Below are 21,338 nucleotides of genomic sequence, written 5' to 3'. Positions count from 1 at the left end.
CTACACCCCACTTTTTGTTTATAACAGGAAATGCTGTACATACTGGGATGGTGAACATGTGATTGATGGACTAAATGTAGACTCCCCTGATCCATTTTTTTTATTTCCTGAAAACACTCCCAAGATTATCCTGCCAAAATTCAGCCACAACAACAAATCCGACTGATTGTGGGCATTCTTGTGGATGCCCTCGATGTGATGTCCCGTTGCCTGGAAGCGGTACAGATTTGGATGGGAAAGAACAGGCTTCGGCTCAACCCGGCCAAGACTGAGTGGCTTTACATACCGTCATCTCGTTTAGTCCAAGAGGTTCCATCTTTGATTATAGGAGGAGAGATGTTACCTCCCGTTGATAGAGCACGCAATCTGGGCATCCTCCTAGATTCACGACTCAGTTTTGAAGATCATATTGGAGTCGTAGCTAGGGGGGCATTTGCCCAGATTCGCCTAATATACCAATTGCGCCCCTTTCTGGACCGAGATGCCCTACGTACAGTCACCCACGCACTCGTTACCTCCCGTATAGACTACTGCAATGCTCTCTACATGGGGCTGCCCTTGAAAACCACCCGGAGGCTTCAGCTGGTGCAGAATGCAGCTGCACGGGTAGTGATGGGAGCTCCCCGATACTCCCATATAACACCTCTGCTCCATGAGCTGCATTGGTTACCGGTTGCCCTCCGGGTGAGATTTAAGGTGCTGGTACTTACCTTTAAAGCCCTACATGGCTTAGGCCCGGGATACTTGCAGGACCATCTGCTACCGGGAACGAATTCCCATCGCCCAGTACGCTCACACAGAGAAGGCCTCCTCAGGGTACCGTCGGCTAGACAATGTCGGCTGGCGAACCCCAGGGGAAGGGCCTTCTCTGTGGGAGCGCCAGTCCTATGGAATCAGCTCCCCCCTGAGCTTCGGATGGCCCAAGATCTCCAGTCCTTTCGCCGCGGCCTCAAAACACTCCTTTTCCACCTGGCTGACCTGGACTGACAGGCATTTTAATTATGTTTACAATTTTTAATTTATTTTTAATTTTTAATTTTAATTTATTGCACAGATGACTTTAATTTTAATTTTATCTTAATTTCTGTACTTATTATATGTTATTGTTGTTAGCCGCCCTGAGTCCTTCGGGAGATAGGGCGGGATATAAATCCCATTAATAAAATAATAAATAATAATAATTCTTCTTAAAGAAAATATTACGGGCAAATTGCTTAATACACATATTAAAAAATTATATATAAAAAAACCTGAAAAAGTTGATTACTACATGGAATCTGTGCAGGTTTCTTCATATTATTTGCAAATGGTTTTCCTTTGTTTTCCCCAAAACAGTAAAAAAAAAAGTGCCTACCCTAAGTACCATTGGTTATTCAGCTTATAGGTAGTCCTCAACTTATTTGTTTAACCACCATTCAAAGTTATGACAGCGCTGAAAAAAGTGACTTATGACAAGTCCTCGCACTTACAACTATTGAATCATCCCCATTACCTCATGAAAATTCAGGTGCTTGGCAACTGGCATGTATTTACAACAGTTGGAGTGTCCCAGGGTCATGTGATCCCCCATTTGCAAACTTCCCAAGGGACTTCTGACAAAGTCAATGGAAGGAGCTGGATTCACTTAACAACCACAAGATTCACTTAATGACCATGTTGATTCACTTAACGACTGTGCTAGTAAAGATCATAAAATTGGGCACAACTCACATAAAGACTGTACTGCTTAGCCACAGAAGATTCAGTCCCAAATGTGGTTGTAAGTTGAAGACTACATGTATTCTGGACTGACACTGAATTTTAAAATATATACTATGCAGTTACGTTGCTTCCTGCTCTCACTATGATTTTTTTTAAGGTTATGAAGAAATATAGAAATTGAGTAATAAGACCACAAAAGCAGGAAACAAGCAGATGAGCACAGCAGTTTTCCCTTGCTCTTACTCTATGTAAGTAGATAGGCCTGTATTTGCTAAGGCATTCTCATGGAATTTAAATGATTTATAAATCATCAGAGTTAAAAGTATGAAATTCTATAGGAAATGGCTAATTAAAATATCATAAATGCACTATCACCCATGGGGGAATAGGGGGAGGGAATATGCTACTCCTTCACATTCTTAAATGGTTCCTAAAGACGCGGTGGCTCAGTGGGTTAGGACGCTGAACTTGTCGATCAGAAGGTTGGCAGTTTGGCAGGTCAAATCCCAAGTGCCAACCTAGCAGTTCGGAAGCACGTAAAAATGCAAGTAGAAAAATAGGGACCACTACGTTGGGAAGATAACAGCGTTCCGTGCGCCTTTGGCGTCTAGTCATGCCAGCCACATGACCACGGAGTCGTTGTCGGAGAAGCGCTGGCTCTTCAGCTTTGAAATGGAGATGAGCACCGGCCCCTAGAGTTGGAAACGACTAGCACACATGTGCGGGGGAACCTTTACCTTTTTTAGATAAATAAATGATTTGAAAGACCAACAAGGAAAAATAGTTTATTGTTTACCGTATATACTTGAGTATAAGCCGAATTTTTCAGCCCACTTTTTGGGCTGAAAAAATCCACTTCGGCTTATACTCCAGTGAACAAAAAAAAGAACTTCCACCCCCCGTTTGGAGAGCTGCTGCTTTCGTCAAACATGGACGAAGGCAGCAGCTCTCCAAACGGGCGGCGGCGGTTTGGAGAGCTGCACGCGCAGCTCCGCCGCCACCTCTGCAAGCCTCCGCTGAGAGAATGGGGCGGTGGAAGCTTGCCACCCATTTTCTCGGCGAAGACTTCTTTCGGGGGATCCAGCCTCTGCCGCCCCCTTCTCTCAGCTGCCCAGGCAGCTGAGAGAAGGGGGCGGCAGAGGCTGGATCCCCCGAAAGAAGTCTTCGCCGAGAAAATGGGTGCTGAGACGCGAAGTATGGGGCGGTGGACAAGCTTCCTGGGCAGCTGAGAGAAGGGGGCGGCAGAGGCTGGATCCCCCGAAAGAAGTCTTCGCCGAGAAAATGGGCGTTGAGACGCGAAGTATGGGGCGGTGGACAAGCTTCCTGGGCAGCTGAGAGAAGGGGGCGGCAGAGGCTGGATCCCCCGAAAGAAGTCTCCGCTGAGCGAGAGAATGAGGCGGTGGAGCGCTCCACGAAGTATGGGGCGGTGGAAGCTTGCCCACCGCCCCATACTTCGCAGAGCGCTCCAACGCCTCATTCTCTCATCTCAGCGCCCATTTTCTCGGCGAAGACTTCTTTCGGGGGATCCAGCCTCTGCCGCCCCCTTCTCTCAGCTGCCCAGGAAGCTTGTCCACCGCCCCATACTTCGCGGAGCGCTCCAACGCCTCATTCTCTCGTCTCAGCGCCCATTTTCTCGGCGGAGACTTCTTTCGGGGGATCCAGCCTCTGCCGCCCCTTTCTCTCAGCTGCCCAGCTGAGAGAAGGGGTTGACAGAGGCTGGATCCCCCGAAAGAAGTCTCCGCTGAGACGAGAGAATGAGGCGGTGGAGTGCTCCGCCAAGTATGGGGCAGTGGAGGCTTGCTGCCCATTCTTTCGGCGGAGACTTCTTTCGGGGGATCCAGCCTCTGCCACGCCGCACCGCGCCAACAGCAAGCCACCCCATTCTCTCGGCGGAGCGCTCCACTGCCCCATTCTCTCAGCGGCTTGCTGCCCCATTCTCTCGTCTCGGCAGAGCCCAGCTGAGAAAAGGGGGCGACAGAGGCTGGATCCCCCGAAAGAAGTCTCCACCGAGATGAGAGAATGGGGTGGCAAGCCGCCGAGAGAATGGGGTGGTGGAGTGCTCCGCCGAGAGAATGGGGCGGCTTGCTGTTTTCTTGGTGCAGCACGGCAGAGGCTGGATCTCCCGAAAGACGTCTCTGCTGAGATGAGAGAACGGGGTGGCAAGCTGCCGAGAGAATGGGGCAGTGGAGCGCTCCGCTGAGAGAATGGGGTGGTGGAGGCTTGCCACCCATTCTCTCGGCAGAGACTTCTTTCGCGAGATCCAGCCTCTGCCGTGCTGCACCGAGAGAACAGCAAGCCGCCCCATTCTCTCGGCGGAGCACTCCACCGCCCCATTCTCTCGGCGGCTTGCCACCCTGTTCTCTCATCTCAGCAGAGACGTCTTTCGGGGGATCCAGCCTCCAGCTGCTGCATTTCCCAGCCTCGGCTTATACTTGAGTCAATAACTTTTTCCAGTTTTTTGGGGTAAAATTAGGGGCCTCGGCTTATACCCGAGTCGGCTTATACTCAAGTATATACTTTGTTTAAATTTTAAGATATATAAGTGTCACTGGACTTGTAGAGCAGTAGATATTTCAAGGATTATACATATGTTTAAGCTTGAATCCCGAACATTACTCCCTCTTGCTCTGGGTCCAGCAAATAAAATGAAAGTATTCCAGAAATATTTCTGTTTCTGACATAATCCTTCTCTTTCATGATCTGTATCTAGCTTCACTGATTGTCATTTAGTATAACTATACAATTTGATTCCACCTTTCGGCTAGAAGTACAGTACAGATCTCCATTTATTTAATCCTCTCAATCATTGGGCTGAGAAAGCAAATTTTGCTAGGTGAACTTGGTGGTCAGTTTGAATCTGAACCTCCATTTCACCAGTCCGGGCACAAAACGTTAAGCATGCAGAATCTTAAGCAAGTTCTTCTTGAGTTAGCTTTGTCCTGAGGTTTCTGTGGGAAAACTATTGCACAAAATTATTCAGCTACTTCTTGTTATCACCAGAAGGAACGTGTTTACTGGATTCTCTTGACATAGGTGCCTTAATGAAAAGGATGTTGCCCATTTCAGTGATGATATTTTAAATGCAGTTTTCCCATATAAAATATGAAAGATCTTAAACACAACAAGTGAGCCCCTTGCTCATTTAGTACTTTGTAGTATTTGCTTATGTAGAACTACCTTAACTATTTACAGAAATTTGACAAAGAATAGATGTGTTCAATAAAGCTAAAGCTTGCTAATTGATCCTTAATGTGATATTGTTCCATCAGTATAATGGCTAATCATTTGATCATCTGTTTACTAAAAATTCTTGTGGTGGGAATCAAAATGGGAGAAAGGTTGTATGTATTAGACAAAAAGGCTTGGAGGTGATGATGATGATGATGTTGATATGGTAGTTATTGGCTAAAATTGCAACAATGTGTATTGGTTATTTGTTGTGTTGGAAATTTACAGTGCCAAGATTTCATTTGTTGGAAACCTAATTGTATGTTTTTGGTAGTGAAATTATAAATAGAGCTTGGCTTCTAGACATTTGAGAAGTTTGCCTACTCACAACTAGATTGGCTGCCAATGTATTTTTGGAGTCTAAGAGATGCTTAGAGTAAGCAATTTAAGTATAAAACACCCATTTCTAAAGAAGTCTCTCCTCATCTAGATTATCATAGTGAGAAGCATCAATTATTCCTCTATACCTCTAGGCAAAAGCCTTGTTAGGCCTTTGGACTAGTTTATAGCAATCATATATTCTCTATTTTCTTGTTAGCTATCTGTGTAGTTACTTTCTATTTTCCATAAACATTTTAAGACATACTTCAAGACCATAGAGGGAAAGGGCATAGTGTGAGTGTGTGGGGCTAGCACCAGATAAATACTTATGATTCCTGACTGATAAAGAAATGTAAGCAATTTGCAACTCATACCACATATGACAAATAGACCGCTGGCAGGACAACCATAATAATTGAATTACAAAATAACAAGAGTTGGGAGTTCTAGTCCAATCTCCTGCTTAAGCAGACCTGTACAATCTCTTCTTAAAAACCTCCAGTGATGAAATACAACTTCTGGAGGCAAGCCATTCCACTGTTGTTACTGACAGGAAATTTCTCCTTAATTCTGAATTGGATCTCTCTTTGGTAACCTATAAGTTACTTCTTGTCCTGCCCTCAGGTGCTTTGGATGCCCTCCTCAGCCCCTCAGATACTAGAAGACTGCTAACATGTCACCTCTAGTTCTTCTCTTCTTTACACTAGACATACCCAGTTCCGCAAGTATTCATTGTATGCTTTAGCCTCCAGCCTCCTGATCATCTTTGTTGCTCTTCTCTGCACTTTCTAGAACACTCAGAATTCTGACTATATTAGCATATAAGCTGGTTAAAAAAATGAACAAGCAAACAATCCCTGCTAGTATAGACCAGGGGTAGGCAACCTTGGCTCTTTTATGACTCGTGGACTTCAACTCCCAGAATTCCTGAACCACCCATTCTGGCTCAGGCATGCTGGGAGTTGAAGTCCATGAGTCATAAAAGAGCCAAGGTTGCCTACCCCTGGTATAGACTAATACCAAATTTAAAGTCACTGCCTTGATTGCCACTAGACTTTCAGGCCAAATTCAAATTGTTGGTCACTATTTTGCTGCCTTGGGATACATGGGGCAATGCCTTGTCAGAATTAAATCTGCCCTTCCAGTCATCTACGGAGAACCTCTTGAGAATCCTCATTTGTAAGAAATGCATGTCTAGACGAGATAACAGCTTCTTAGTAATAATCCCCACTTCCTCCAGAAGAATGTGTCCCTTATCCCATTATCATGTTCTGCAAACAAGTAACTTTTCAACATTTTTTGTGATTGAGTATGATTAGCATAGGTATTTTGACTACTACTGGATTTTGTTATCATGTTCCTGAATTTTGTTTCTGCCGTTGTATGCTGCCTAGAATTATTTGGGATGTGGGCATATTATAAATACTGTTAAATAAACAACAACAAAGAAAAAAACAACATCTGTCTTGGTTCCGTAAGATACGATTTCATTTGGAAAAGATTTGAGATTGATCATACTGAAAAGGCAGAGAACATATTGTCTGGAGTGTGAGCAAAGCTGGCTTGCACTAGGAGATAGGAAATACCTATACAATATATAAAATAGATGTAAAGCTCTTTGAAATGCACATTGGCCTGTAGCCTAGGTTTTACTAAGATTGTAAACCTCTAAATGGCTTGTTTCACTTCTAATAATGGATGGAAAGTGTTACTCTCCTCATGGTAAATAAAATGTCAAAATTAGATGCCATCCTGATTCTTCATTCCAACATTTCTTAGCCTTTTTTGGACCATATATAATTCATCAATATTTTTATGAGACCTATGATTGTTTCTTTAAAAAGATTTAAAAAATAAAAAATATTAAAATGAAACATGCTTTAATATTTTTTTTATTTTTCTTTATGTTAATATATCCATTACAAATCTCAGTAGCACATATGTACTTAGGATGGTATATTTCTTCAGTGTCGGGCATGCCTCTTCTTTTTTAAAAGATTCTTGAAATGGCATAGCATTTAGCCTATTTCAATATACACTCTTGGATGACAAATGAAAATTTACTTTCACAAAGACATATTGAAGGTGGTATTCTCTCTGAACTTTCATCCAAAAGTCTTCTAGTGATTTGCTTTTTTCCAACTAATTCAATGTGATGACTACAGAGAAATCTGCCAGTATCTTTCCTTTACTTACAGACAAGTTACTCATTTAGCTAGTACATTTGAATAGATCCAAAAAACCACCTAAACCCTAATTTTGCTCTTGGGCTCAAGATGCTGAGAGACACTGTGTTATACCATCTGCAATCAATGCTTGATTTGTTTTTTGTTCTTCTTAATGGAAGAACAGAATACATAATTATCCCATCTACCCCTCTTTCTTTCTGGAAAAAAAAAGTCTAGATGCCAATTTACCACAACAGTGAGAACTGGGCATAGGGAAGTCTTTACAATTCCTCCATAACTCCTGACCATTGACGGTATCAAGTGTCTATTCTTGACTTATATGCATTATACCACAGACACTGTATCGTTTTAGGCACTAGAACTTAATGTATTTTTTGTGCCTGCTCTTTCTTATCCCTCATTAGTCCCAGCCTTTTATTAAGCATGTTTATCTGCAGTTCTTTCTTCCTTTGCCTTTAATCATCAGGCTTTCTCAGTGTCTCCAGAGAACAGAGGGGTGTGTCTATTTATAAACTGAATAATAGATGAACACCATGATGCACTTATTCTGCTGTGTTCTCTACAAAAGTACATTATTTTTACATGGCGCAATATCCCAACAGCTATGTTTAAAGTCAATAAGCCATAAATTAACATCTCAGAAAGCTGATTAAGAGAATGTTCTCCTCTCTCATTAACTCGTATTTATATATTACCGGTAATGCAGAGAAAAACATTCGCTCCTTCTGTAGTACACCTATCAGCTGTATTGCTGAGCAGCATACAAACATAATTCACGTAAATGATCACAAATGTTAATCCTGTTAAGTGTGGCAACTCTGAAACAAAAAAAATGTAGGTAAGTAATGAAATAGAAACGGGACGCAGTGGCTCAGTGGGTTAGGACGCTGAGCTTGTCGATCAGAAGGTCGGCAGTTTGGCGGGTAGAATCCCAAGTGCCGCGTAGCAGAGTGAGTGCCTGTTACTCGTCCTAGCTTCTGCCAACCTAGCAGTTCGAAAGCACGTAAAAATGCAAGTAGAAAAATAGGGACCACTACGGTGGCAAGGTAACAGCGTTCTGTGCGCCTTTGGCGTCTAGTCATGCCGGCCACATGACCACAGAGACATCCTCGGACAAGCGCTGGCTCTTCGGCTTTGAAACGGAGATGAGCACCGGCCCCTAGAGTCGGAAACGACTAGCACGCATGTGCGGGGGAACCTTTACCTTTAATGAAATAGTGGCTGCAATAACCATCACGATAAGTTTGTTCAGCTAAGTTCAAAACAACTTTACTCAACATGCTACCTTTCTGTTGATCACATATATTGAGGAATAAGGGTAATTTGTCATGTATTTTCAGTTTTGTTCACAATGTACTGTGCTGTGTAGAATTAAAGTTGCTAGTACCCAAGCATATCCTATTAAAAGCACAGAGAACAACAGCATGCCAAAGATCACCTAATCTCCCTCTTTCTCTCCCTCTCCTTGCAGCTTTATCTGACTGAATGGATCTATTCATATCCCTGAAGGTCAGTTTTGGTGCCGTGTTCCATGAGGGCAATTGCATCCAGGTATGCCATTTGACTTTGGAGGAATAACAGCTGCACCTGTCAGCACCATTAGATTTGCTTCCATGAAGTAATTAGGAAAAGGAAGCACTGTCACATCCAGCTTCAGAAATAAAATGCATTGCAGAGCTGTTTTTGAAATAAAGAACATACCTTATCAGATGCACAAGGTTGGATACTCACTAGCGCTACTTGCTAAAAAAAATAATGACTGCAGCTATAACATATAATTTTATTTTAAACAACTTTTAGCTTTTCTATGGGACGGAACGTGGGAAGACATCTCTACATAGATACTATTAAAGATTCTAGCACACTAATTTAGAAGGTAAGGAATCCTTTTGTTGCTATTATTAAATAATAAATCAAGAAACCTTTGATCATATTGCAAGTGATCAACCAATAGACCCTTCCTTACCTTTTATCTACATCCAGCATGCCTTTGAAGTATTTTTAATTGGGAAAAAATATCTTCATGAGTAAACAAACAAAAAACCTTTTTTTAAATAACACTACTGCACTTTTTAATTTTTTTTAAAGTGAATTACATAAAACTGGATTACAATGGAATATCACCCAGTCTTTCTTGCTGAAATCAATTATTGGTACTAAGAAGCATTTTAAAACATGGTCTATATATCCTAACAAAATAATGTATGATTAATAATATTCAAACTACATTTTGGCTATTTAACCATGCTTATCTGGAAAGCAGACTACTTTGCAGACATAATGATTGTTAAATGATAGGAACATAAAGACAAGTAAGTAATAACGGCACCAATGATAATGGTTTTTGAATTATTATTGATTTGAGATTTTTGTAAAAAATAAACAGCAATGAAAATAAATGCACACACATACACAAATGGTCTCTTCTAGGTTTGCAGAAAGCCTTGAAAACCAGGCATGGGATTGATGTTGTTATTGTTTATTGCCAAAAGATTGGTTGTCCAAACTTTTCTTAAAAACCTCCAATGATGGAGGACCCACAACTTCTGAAGGCAAGCTGTTCTACTGATTAATTGATCTGTCAGGAAATTGTTCCTGAGTTCTAGGTTGCTTCTCTCCTTGATTAGTTTCCACCCGTTGCTTCTTGTCCTGCCTTCAGATGCTTTGGAGAATAGCTTGACCCCCTTTTCTTATGGTAGCCCCTTAAATATTGGAACACTGCTGTCATGTTGCCCCTAATCCTTCTTTTCATTAAACTAGACATACTTATTTAATGCTTCTTACTGTTTTCCTCTTTTTTAGTTTCATATGCTTCCCAGAGTCCACTGGAGTTATTTATTAAATAAATAAATGTCACAGGATATGTTTAAGGGTCTGGAAGATCATCAGAAGGGGAGCCATCTTGGAAATTAGGAATTTCCTAACAGTGAAAATCATTAAGCAGTGGAATAGCTTGCCTACTGAAGTTGTAAGTATCCTATCATTGGAAGTTTTCAACGGACAACCATCTGTCCATAACCATTTGTTCAGGATGGTATAATGATTCCTGCCTTGGTTGGGGAGTTGGACTAGACCTCCAAGTCCCTTCTACCCCTATATTTCTATGACTGGAAGAAACATGACAAAATTCCATCCCCCACCCCATCTTCAAACTATAAATAAAACACATAGCAATCATCTTTGCAAAGCTTAGTTGGAAATGGAAATATTTTTGTTTCCAGATAACCTTTACAGACATGATTTATAGTGAACACTTGTTCCTCACATGCTTATGTGTTTCAAAAGTGAAAACATTTTTTCTGAACTACACCTTTCAGTTCTAGTAGGTTCTAATCATCTTGGTGCACAGATTATGAACTAAGGTTAACATAACGTAAAGGTAAAGGTTCCCCCGCACATGCGTACTAGTCGTTTCCAACTCTAGGGGCCAGTGCTCATCTCTGTTTCAAAGCTGAAGAGCCAGCGCTTGTCCGAGGACGTCTCCGTGGTCATGTGGCTGGCATGACTAGACGCCAAAGGCGCACAGAGCGCTGTTACCTTCCCACCGTAGTGGTCCCTATTTTTCTACTTGCATTTTTACGTGCTTTCGAACTGCTAGGTTGGCAGAAGCTGGGACAAGTAACAGGCGCTCACTCTGTTACGCGGCACTCGGGATTTGAGCCGCCAAACTGACAACCTTCTGATCAACAAGCTCAGTGTCCTAACCCACTGAGCCACCGCGTCCCTTAAGGTTAATATACATGTGCACTATTCTAATTCATAGGATGGAATGGAATGGAATGGAATGGAATGGAATGGAATGGAATGGAATGGAATGGAATGGAATAGAATAGAATAGAATAGAATAGAATAGAATAGAATAGAATAGAATAGAATAGAATAGAATAGAATAGAATAGAATAGAATAGAATAGAATAGAATAGAATAGAACAACTTTATTGGCCAAGTGTGTTTAGACACACAAGGAATTTGTCTCCACTGCAGCAGCTCTCAAGTGTACATGCAAAACATGTATCCTACCCTACCCTACCCTACCCTACCCTAGCCCATATAACAGATGAAAGTAATACAGCCATACTACAAGAGTAAATGCTTAGACATAAGACAGTACTGTGGGAATTAGGTATTCAACAGAGTGATGACAGGAGGAAAAAAAACTGTCTCTGTATCTATTGGCATGCAATGCCTGTAGTGGTGCCCTGAGGGGAAAAGTTGAAACAGTTTATGTCCAGGATGTGTATTCTCTCAGCCCTCTTTCTGACCCATGCAGTATACAGGTCCTCAATGGAAGGCAGGCTGGTTGCAATAGTTTTTTCTGTAGTCCTAAATATCAATTAAAGTCTGTACCTGTCCTATTTGGTAATTGTACCAAACCAGACAGTTATACAAGTACAAATGACAGATTCAATAATTCCAGTGTATTGAGTATACAGTTTGGGTGTTTGATATAATTTTCCCAAGCTGTCACTTTCTATCTGTCAGAAAGCTTATAATCCACCTACAGATATGGACAGATACTAGGATGATAGTAGAGCATTTGAACCAAACAGGAACATAACACATCTCCAGTGATTTGTTAAAGATGTGTGTGAAGATGGGGGCCAGTTGATCAGCACAGACTTTCAAGCAAGAAGGAATTACTCCATCTGGGCCTGGTGCTTTTGCAATCTTTTGTCATGAAATAGGACTCGCACATCTTTTGTCTAGGATCACAGCTCAGAGGGATGGAGACAGGAGTAGGAGATTTGGCTATGATATTTTCCAGGCTTTTCCGCACATTTGCTGGTTCCTTTGCTGAGAACTGATGGCTCAGCTTTTCAGGGTAGCTTTTCTTTGCTGCCCTGATCTCCCATGTTAATATATTCCTGGCCTGATTGTACAGCATCCTGTCTGCATTCCTGTAGGCTACCTCTTTGACACAATGTAGCTGCTTGAGCTTAGCTGTGAACCAAGTTTATTATTACTGTATATGTGCAAGGTTTCGGTCGGCACATATATGTCCTCACAAAAACTAACATATGATGTCACAGTATCAGTGAGTTCATCCAAGTCCACTGAGGCAGCTTCAAAAGCACTCCAGTCTGTGCAATTGAGGCAAGCCTTTAGCTTCATCTCTGTCTTCTCAGTCCAAGACTTTCATTGTGTTCTACAGTGAAATTCAAGACTTCACTCTAGAGTTCTTAACTCTAATTCTAGAGCTAAGGAAGGACTTTTGGCTATTAGTGGCAATATTTTTCTAATTCAAACAGATGAACTGGCAACTGGCCTTGATTTAGTTTTGACAAGCAGCAAGATCCTTTGATTTTTATCTCTTCTGTTATCTTCAAACCCACCAAGAGACCTCTTTCACCCTAATCCTGTTCATCTTCAGCATTCTTTTCCTGGCTCATGCCCTTGCTTTTTGCTAATTACTAGCAAGCTTTCCACAGTACAAACTGTTACTCGATTTTATCTTTAAAAAACCAACAGGCATTCTTATGTGTGAGTCCCCTTAAACTTAAAGACAATTATTATTATTATTATTAATTTAATTTCTATACCGCCCTTCTCCCGAAGGACTCAGGGCGGTGTACAGGGCAATAAAAATACAATAAAAGTACAAAATACAAAAGTTAAAAATAAGATTAAATAGAACTAGCCCATTACAATAAATAATTACAAATTACAAATTAAAATACCCCAAACCCATTAGACCAGGCCGACTTGTTCAAATAGGTGAGTTTTCAGATCACGGCGGAAAGAGCGAAGGTCAGGATAGCATCACTTGGTGATGGCAATCCTGTCAGTCCCCATTTCCATTGTTACGCGAGTATGACGAGTCATTTAACAAGGATCACTTTCTGCTAGCTTTCCACAAGCAAAGTCAATGGGAAAGCCAGCAGGAAGCTGCAAGGCCCAAGTGACTTGCAAGCAGACTGGTGGGCAGACAAGTGGCTGCTGCTGTGTAGCACGAGCAAGGCTGCAAAAGAGGTGTGTGTGGGGGGGGGGGCTGCTACACAATGTGGGAAGGTACTGTGGTGTTGTATAAACATGACCCGGCAGGTGTGTGCTATAGAGTGCAGGAGGAGAGCATGCTGCAGGTGTGATCTCATATTACGTAACTGGATTCTCAGGAAAAAAAATCAGCAAGACTGGGAACAACTTGGAACCTTCTCTGCCAACTTTCCATTGACTTTGCTTATGGGAAGCTGGCAAGGAAGATCACAAATGGTGATCATGTTATTGCAAGACATTGCAACCATTCTAAATGTAGGCCAGTCATGTGACTGTGGGGATGCTGCAACAGCCAAAATTTCAAAAACTGATCATAACTATCACTTGTTCAGCACTGTCAAAACTTCGAACATTTGCTGAATGAGTGCTTGTTAAAAGAGGACTTTGTATACAATGTTTCTGTAGCTATTTCTTCTATTTCATTTTTTACAAATCCCAATTGCTTAAAGCAGGCATGTCAAACTGCCGGCCCACAGGCTGGATGCATCACGCCGAAACCACGCCCACCCCATTGCCGGCAATGGGGGAAAAGCCGCGATACGTCATGCGACGTCACGTGACATCGTGAGTTTGACATGCCTGGTTTAAAACATTTCCCACTTGTGATCAACTGTTCACATGTAACTGCTGTAATTGGGTATCATGGAAATGTCCACATTCTACAACCCCTGGTAAAGGAGTAGGGAATTTATTAAGGGAACATGCACACATACATGTGCACACACACCACTCAAGGCAATTGTTTTCCCTAACCTTCTCTTTTAGCATTCTCAGATTTCCATTAAGATGTAGCTAGAATCTTTGCGTATATCAATCATACAGAGTTTAGGAACAATACAACTTTATTGACGCAGAATGCTGAATAACCACATGTTCATATCCTGACTTTTCTCTTTTTAATTCATTCTTATTCTCTCAGGGCTTAGCATCTGTCTAAAAGAATGGGGAGAATCCCTTCCAAAATAAGAAGTCGCCACTGAGTTTTAATGACTAGTTTATAGTTTACTAATTGCTAGGCAGGAATTCACAGTACAATAATGTTAATTAATGTATTCCCACTTTTTGTTTTTTTCTTCCACCAGTTTCCTAATTTCCTCAGATTTTTTTCTCTCTCCCCTTTCCTCTTTGGAATGCACACTCAATATGCTTGCCTCCAGATAATGGTGTCTTTAGGGATTTAATTCCCTTGGTTTTACTGGCACTAACATTTTAGGAAGATACTTTAAATCTTGTCAGAAAAAGAGCTTAAGTCATTTTAAGTTCACTAGCCACACTTTGTCCTGAAACCAGAAGTCTCCCTTCAGCAGCCATTAGATTTTTCTAAGTTCATGTTTGCCATATCAGCTGCTAGCAACAACTCAGTAGACTATCAGTATATACAAATGAACAGTCTTATGATACAGGAAAAGAGGAAGGAGTTGTTCTGGTTTCTGATATCTACAGAAGTAATGTCTAAAGAATTCCTTCCTCTTTTCTCTTTGAAGAAGCATCAAATAAACCTGTGCGATGTTAATAACACTACTCAGCTGAAAACGGGTATGATGCAAAACTGTAGTAATGAAAATCAAGGAATTAATGAAAAAAATGAGACTAAAATTAAATAAAAAGGTACTTTCCCCAATTTAATTTAAAAATTATAAATTGTTTTGTAATTCAGTTCTTTAATTTTTTGATCTATTTCAGCACTTACGATAACATCTAACCATCGGCATTAATAAGCCTATGAACCAGTGGTGGGATTCAGCCAGTTTGTACCAGTTCGGCAGAACCGGTAGCTAATTTTTTGTTGCCCAGGCCCAGAATGGAGTTCCGGAAGTGGCATCCACACAGAGAACCGGTTGTTCACATCTTTGAATTCTACCACTGCTATGAACAAAATATTTCTAAAACAGAATTAAAGTGATTCTAAATAAAATAATATTAACTCTGAATAATTTAATGCATAACTAAAGAGGCACCCTCATTACTTCCAATTTTACTGTATTGGGCTTAGATTAGTTGCAATTTTAGAAGGAAAAATAGGAGATTGATATACAGACCAAATAAAAGAGGAGGTGGAGTCGCTCTCTATATAAGAAATAACTACATCTCTACGGAAATAGAGCACAACAATAATGAAAACTGTAAACTTGAATGCATTTGGGTCAATATAAAAGGGGGGGGGGAAATGACATCTCCATAGGTGTATACTATAGGTCACCCAACCAAACAGAGGAAATAGATGAACTTTTTGCTAGTCAGCTAAGGTGTGTAGGAAACACATCACAATAGTAATGGGGGACTTTAACTACCCTGACATCAACTGGGAGACAAACTCTGCACCAAGTGGAAGATCAAACAGATTCCTGACAAACCTAGCAGACAACTTTGTCACCCAAAAAGTAGAGAAGGGAACTAGGGGATTAGCCATTTTGGATCTAATTCTCACTAACAGAGATGAAATGATACAAGGTGTTGAAGCCACAGGAACCTTGGGAGGAAGTGATCAGGCAATATTGGAATTCAACGTTATGGAAGCACAAGCAATAGAACACAGTCAAACTAGAGTCTTGGACTTTAAGAGAGCTAATTTCAATAAACTTAGAGAGGGCTTGGGAAGGATTCCATGGATGAGAATCCTCAAGGGGAAAACAACTCAAGAAGCTTGGGAAATTTTGAAAAATGAGATAATACAAGTCCAGTCTAGCACAGTATCAGTGAAGAGGAAAAATAATATCACACAAAAGAAACCAGCATGGCTGCATAAAGAACTCTCTGACAAATTGAAAAATAAAAAGGACAAGTATAGAAAGTGAAAGGAGGGGCACATAACTAAGGCAGAATATCAGCAAACAGCCCAAGCCTGCTAAGATGAAGTGAGGGAAGCTAAGGTTCAAAATGAACTAAGGCTTGCGACCAAAGTCAACAATAACAAAAAAAAAGCTTCTTTCAACATATAAAAAACAAGAAAAAAGTGAAGGAAATGATTGGTCCATTAGTGAGTAAAGTGGCAAGAAGGTGACAAGCAACAGGGAGAAAGCAGAACTGTTTAACTCATTTTTTGCATCTGTCTTTACACAAAGGGAAAAAACAGACCAATCTATCAAAAATAGTGCCATAAAAAACAGAATAGAAATGCAAGTTAAGATAGGCAAGAAAATGGTAAGTGAGCACCTGTCCAGCCTAGACAAGTTCAAATCACCAGGACTAGATGGATTACACCCCAAGGTTCTCAAGGAACTGGCAGATGTGATCTCAGAACCACTGAACTATATTTTTCAAAGATCCTGGAGCACTGGGGAACTACCAGAGGACTGGAAAAGAGCTGATGTAGTTCCCATCTTCAAAAAAGGGGAAAAAATGGATCCAGGAAATTACAGATCTATCAGCCTGACCTCAATACCTGGGAAGATTCTGGAAAAGATGATCAAACAACAAATAAGCAAGCTCCTAGAGGCAAACAAAGTCATCACTAAAAGTCAACATGGGTTTGTCAAAAACAGATTATGCCAGACAAATCTTATTGCATTCTTTGACCAAGTGACAAAATTAGTGGACCAGAGGAATGCTGTGGATATAATTTACTTGGACTTCAGTAAGGCATTTGATAAAGTAGATCACAATCTTCTACTTGATAAGATAGAAAAATGTGGGTTAGACAGCATCACCACCAGATGGATTCGTAGCTGGCTGACTGGCCGTACTCAGTGTGTGGTCCTCAATGGAACTGTATCTACATGGAGGGAAGTGTGTAGTGAGGTGCCCCAGGGCTCTGTTCTGGGCCCAGTGCTCTTCAACATCTTCATCAACAATTTGGATGAGGGGATAAATGGAGAACTCATCAAATTTGCAGACGACACCAAGCTGGCAGGAATATCCAACCCTCCAGAAGACAGGCTTAAGATACAGGAGGATCTGGACAGACTTGAACACTGGGCGCTATCTAACAAAATGAAATTCAATGGTGAAAAAAGTAAGGTTCTACATTTAGGCAAGAAAAACCAAATGTACAGGTATAGTATAGGGGGTACCTTGCTCAATAGTAGTAACTGTGACAGGGATCTCGGAGTCCTAGTGGACAATCACTTAAATATGAGCCAGCAGTGTGCTGCAGCTGCCAAAAAAGCCAACACAGTGCTAGGCTGCATTAACAGAGGGATCACATGAAGTACTAATACCACTTTACAATGCCTTGGTAAGGCCACACTTGGAATACTGCATCCAGTTTTAATCACCACGATGTAAAAAGATGTTGAGACTCTGGAAAGAGTACAGAGAAGAGCAACAAAGATGATTAGGGGACTGGAGACTAAAACATATAGGGAACGGTTGCTGGAATTGGGTGTGTCTAGTTTAATGAAGAGAAGGACGAGGCGTGACATGATAGCAGTGTTCCAATATCTCAGTGGCTGCCACAAAGAAGAGACAGTCAAGCTATTCTCCAAAGCGCCCAAAGGCAGGACAAGAAGCAACGGATGGAAACTGATCAAGGAGAGAAGCAACCTGGAACTAAGGAGAAACTTCCTGACAGTTAGAACAATTAACCAGTGGAACAACCTGCCTCCAGAAGCTATGAATGCTCCAACACTGGAAATTTTTAAGAAGAGACTGGACAGCCATTTGTCCAAAATGGTATAGGGTTTCCTGCCCGAGCAGGGGGGTTGGACTAGACCTCCAGGTTCCCTTCCAACTTTTATTTTATTATTATTATTATTATTATTATTATTATTATTATTATTATTATTATTATTATTATTATTATTATTATTATTATTATTATTATTATTATTATTATTATCTATTGCAGCATAGGCAAAATGTACAGGTAATCCTTAACTTATAACCAGTAGTTTAGCAATGCTGAAAAAAATGACTGATGACTAGTGTTTGCACTTACAGCTGTTGCAGCATGCCCATGGTCACATGATCAAAATCTGAGTGCTTGGCAACTGGAATGTATCTACAACAGTTGCAATGGGGTTTTGGGGCAGTGGTTTGTTCTTCGAGTTTGCCTATTTTGCTTCTGGACGTTTCGTTACCAAACTATGTTAACATCTTCAGCGGGATTTTGGGTGAAGTGTCTCGTTCAGTTTTTCTTCTGTTGCAGTGTCCCAAGGTCATGTGATCACAATTTGCAACCTTCCCAGTCAGATTCCAGCAAGCAAAAGCAATGGGGTAATGCCAGATTCACTTAACAACCACATGATTCAGGTAACAACTGTAGTGATTCGCTTAACAACCGTGGCAAAAAAGTTGTAAAATTGGGCACGACTCACTTTGACAATCACCTTGCTTAGCAATTGAAATTCTGATCCCCATTGTGGTAATAAGTCGAAGACTATCTGTATCATGTTCCTTTTATAAATCATTCAGTGTATTGAACCATGGCTGTATATCCAACGTAATTGGACAAAGATGGGTGCACATACCAACCTTGGTCCCTGCCAGGCTGATGTGCCTGATGTGCCTGTTTACATTTTAAAAATGTTATTCAAAAAGTGAGAAACAGACATACTTAAAAGCTAACTCCCAGGCTCTAGTATTTCCTTTATTTCCAATAACTCATCTAGGTTCCAATACGCTATATACACTTAATTATTATTTAATTATGAAATTAATAAGCAGACATTTTAAGAACCAGCTGGGAGAGGAAGCATGAAGTGGTGGCTGGTCTGATAAATCACTTTCTTAAGATGATCATATTACAGTTAGTTATGGGTGCCATTAGATAAGCCCAATGATCCAATCAATTTTAGGAAAATACCCATTGTATGTTCTCAAAATTCCAAATGTTTCCACTTCCAAAAGGTTGACCCATTGTCTCTTTGATTTCTATTTCAACTTCAATATTTTCACTGATAGCCTTTTTTCGAGGAATGTTTTTATTCTACTTTGGGAAAGCAGTTCTGCAAACAAATATGATCATCACAATCTTGACTCCTCTGAAACTGTTGTAAATCCTGAGACTTCTTCTGTTGTTTACAGCTGTGTATTTCACATAGCCTTTGTTGTTGTTAGTTGCGAAGTCGTGTCCGACCCATCGCGACCCTATGGACAATGTTCCTCCAGGCCTTCCTGTCCTCTACCATCTTCTGGAGTCCATCTAAGCTCACGCCTACTGCTTCAATGACTCCATCCAGCCACCTCATTCTCTGTCGTCCCCTTCTTCTATTGCCCTCAATCTTTCCCAGCATTAGGCTCTTCTCCAGTGAGTCCTTCCTTCTCATTAGGTGGCCAAAGTATTTGAGTTTTAGCTTCAGGATCTGGCCTTCTAAAGAGCAGTCAGGGTTGATCTCCTCTAGGACTGACCGGTTTGATCGCCTTGCAGTCCAAGGAACTCGCAGGAGTCTTCTCCAGCACCATAGTTCAAAGGCTTCAATTCTTTGGCGCTCAGCCTTTCTTATGGTCCAGCTTTCACTGCCATACATTGCAACTGGGAAGACCATAGCCTTGACTATACGCACTTTTGTTGACAGGGTGATGTCTCTGCTTTTTAGTGTGCTGTCTAGATTTTCCATGGCTTTCCTCCCAAGGAGCAAGCGTCTTTTAATTTCTTGGCTACAGTCCCCATCTGCAGTGATCTTGGAGCCCAGGAAAATAAAATCTGTCACTACCTCCATTTCTTCCCCATCTATTTCCCAGGAATTGAGAGGGCCAGATGCCATGATCTTGGTTTTCTTAATGTTTAGTTTCAACCCAAGTTTTGCACTCTCCTTCTTCACCCGCAACACGAGGCTCTTTAGTTCTTCTTCACTTTCTGCCATTAGAGTGGTATCATCTGCATATCTTAGGTTGTTGATGTTTCTTCCGGCAATCTTAATTCCAACTTTTGATTCATCTAGCCCTGCCTTTCTCATGATGTGCTCTGCATATAAGTTAAATAGGCAAGGCGACAGTATACAGCCTTGCCGGACTCCTTTCCCAATTTTGAACCAATCAGTGGTTCCGTGTCCAGTTCTCACTGTTGCTTCTTGGCCCGCATATAGATTTCTCAAGAGACAAATAAGATGGTCTGGTATGCCCATCTCTTTAAGGACTTGCCAGAGTTTGTTATGATCCACACAATCAAAGGCTTTAGCATAGTCAATGAAGCAGAAGTAGATGTTTTTCTGGAACTCTCTAGCTTTCTCCATGATCCAGCGTATGTTAGCAATTTGATCTCTAGTTCCTCTGCCTCTTCGAAATCCTGCCTGTACTTCTGGTAGTTCTCGATCCACATACTGCTGGAGTCTAGCTTGTAGAATTTTAAGCATAACTTTACTAGCATGAGAAATGAGTGCAATGGTGCGATAGTTTGAACATTCTTTGGCACTGCCTTTCTTTGGAATTGGAATGTAAACTGATCTTTTCCAATCCTGTGGCCACTGTTGAATTTTCCAAATTTGCTGGCAAATTGAGTGTAGCACTTTTACTGCATCGTCTTTTAAGATTTTGAATAGCTCAGCTGGAATACTGTCACCTCCACTAGCTTTGTTGTTGCTCAGCTTTTCTAAGGCCCACTTCACTTCACATTCTAGGATGTCTGGCTCGAGGTCAGTGACCACCTCATTGTGATTATCAGGGACGTTAAGCTCATTCTTGTATAGTTCTTCTGTGTAATTTTGCCACCTCTTCTTAATCTCTTCTGCCTCTGTTAGGTCCCTGCCATTTTGGTCCTTTATCATGCCCATTTTTGCATGAAACGTTCCTTTCATCTCTCCAATTTTCTTGAAAAGATCTCTGGTCCTCCCTATTCTATTGTTTTCTTCTATTTCTTTGCATTGTTCATTTAAGAAGGCATTCTTATCTCTTCTAGCTATTCTTTGGAATTCTGCATTTAATTGGGCATATCTTTCTTTTTCTCCCTTGCCTTTCGCTTCCCTCCTTTCCTCAGCTATTTGCAAAGCTTCCTCAGACAGCCATTTTGCTTTCTTGCATTTCTTTTTC

This window comes from Vipera berus (genome assembly GCF_964194415.1).
Source record: "Vipera berus genome assembly, chromosome: 5".
Classification (NCBI taxonomy): Eukaryota; Metazoa; Chordata; class Lepidosauria; order Squamata; family Viperidae; genus Vipera; species Vipera berus.
Note: the sequence above shows the minus strand (reverse complement) of the source record.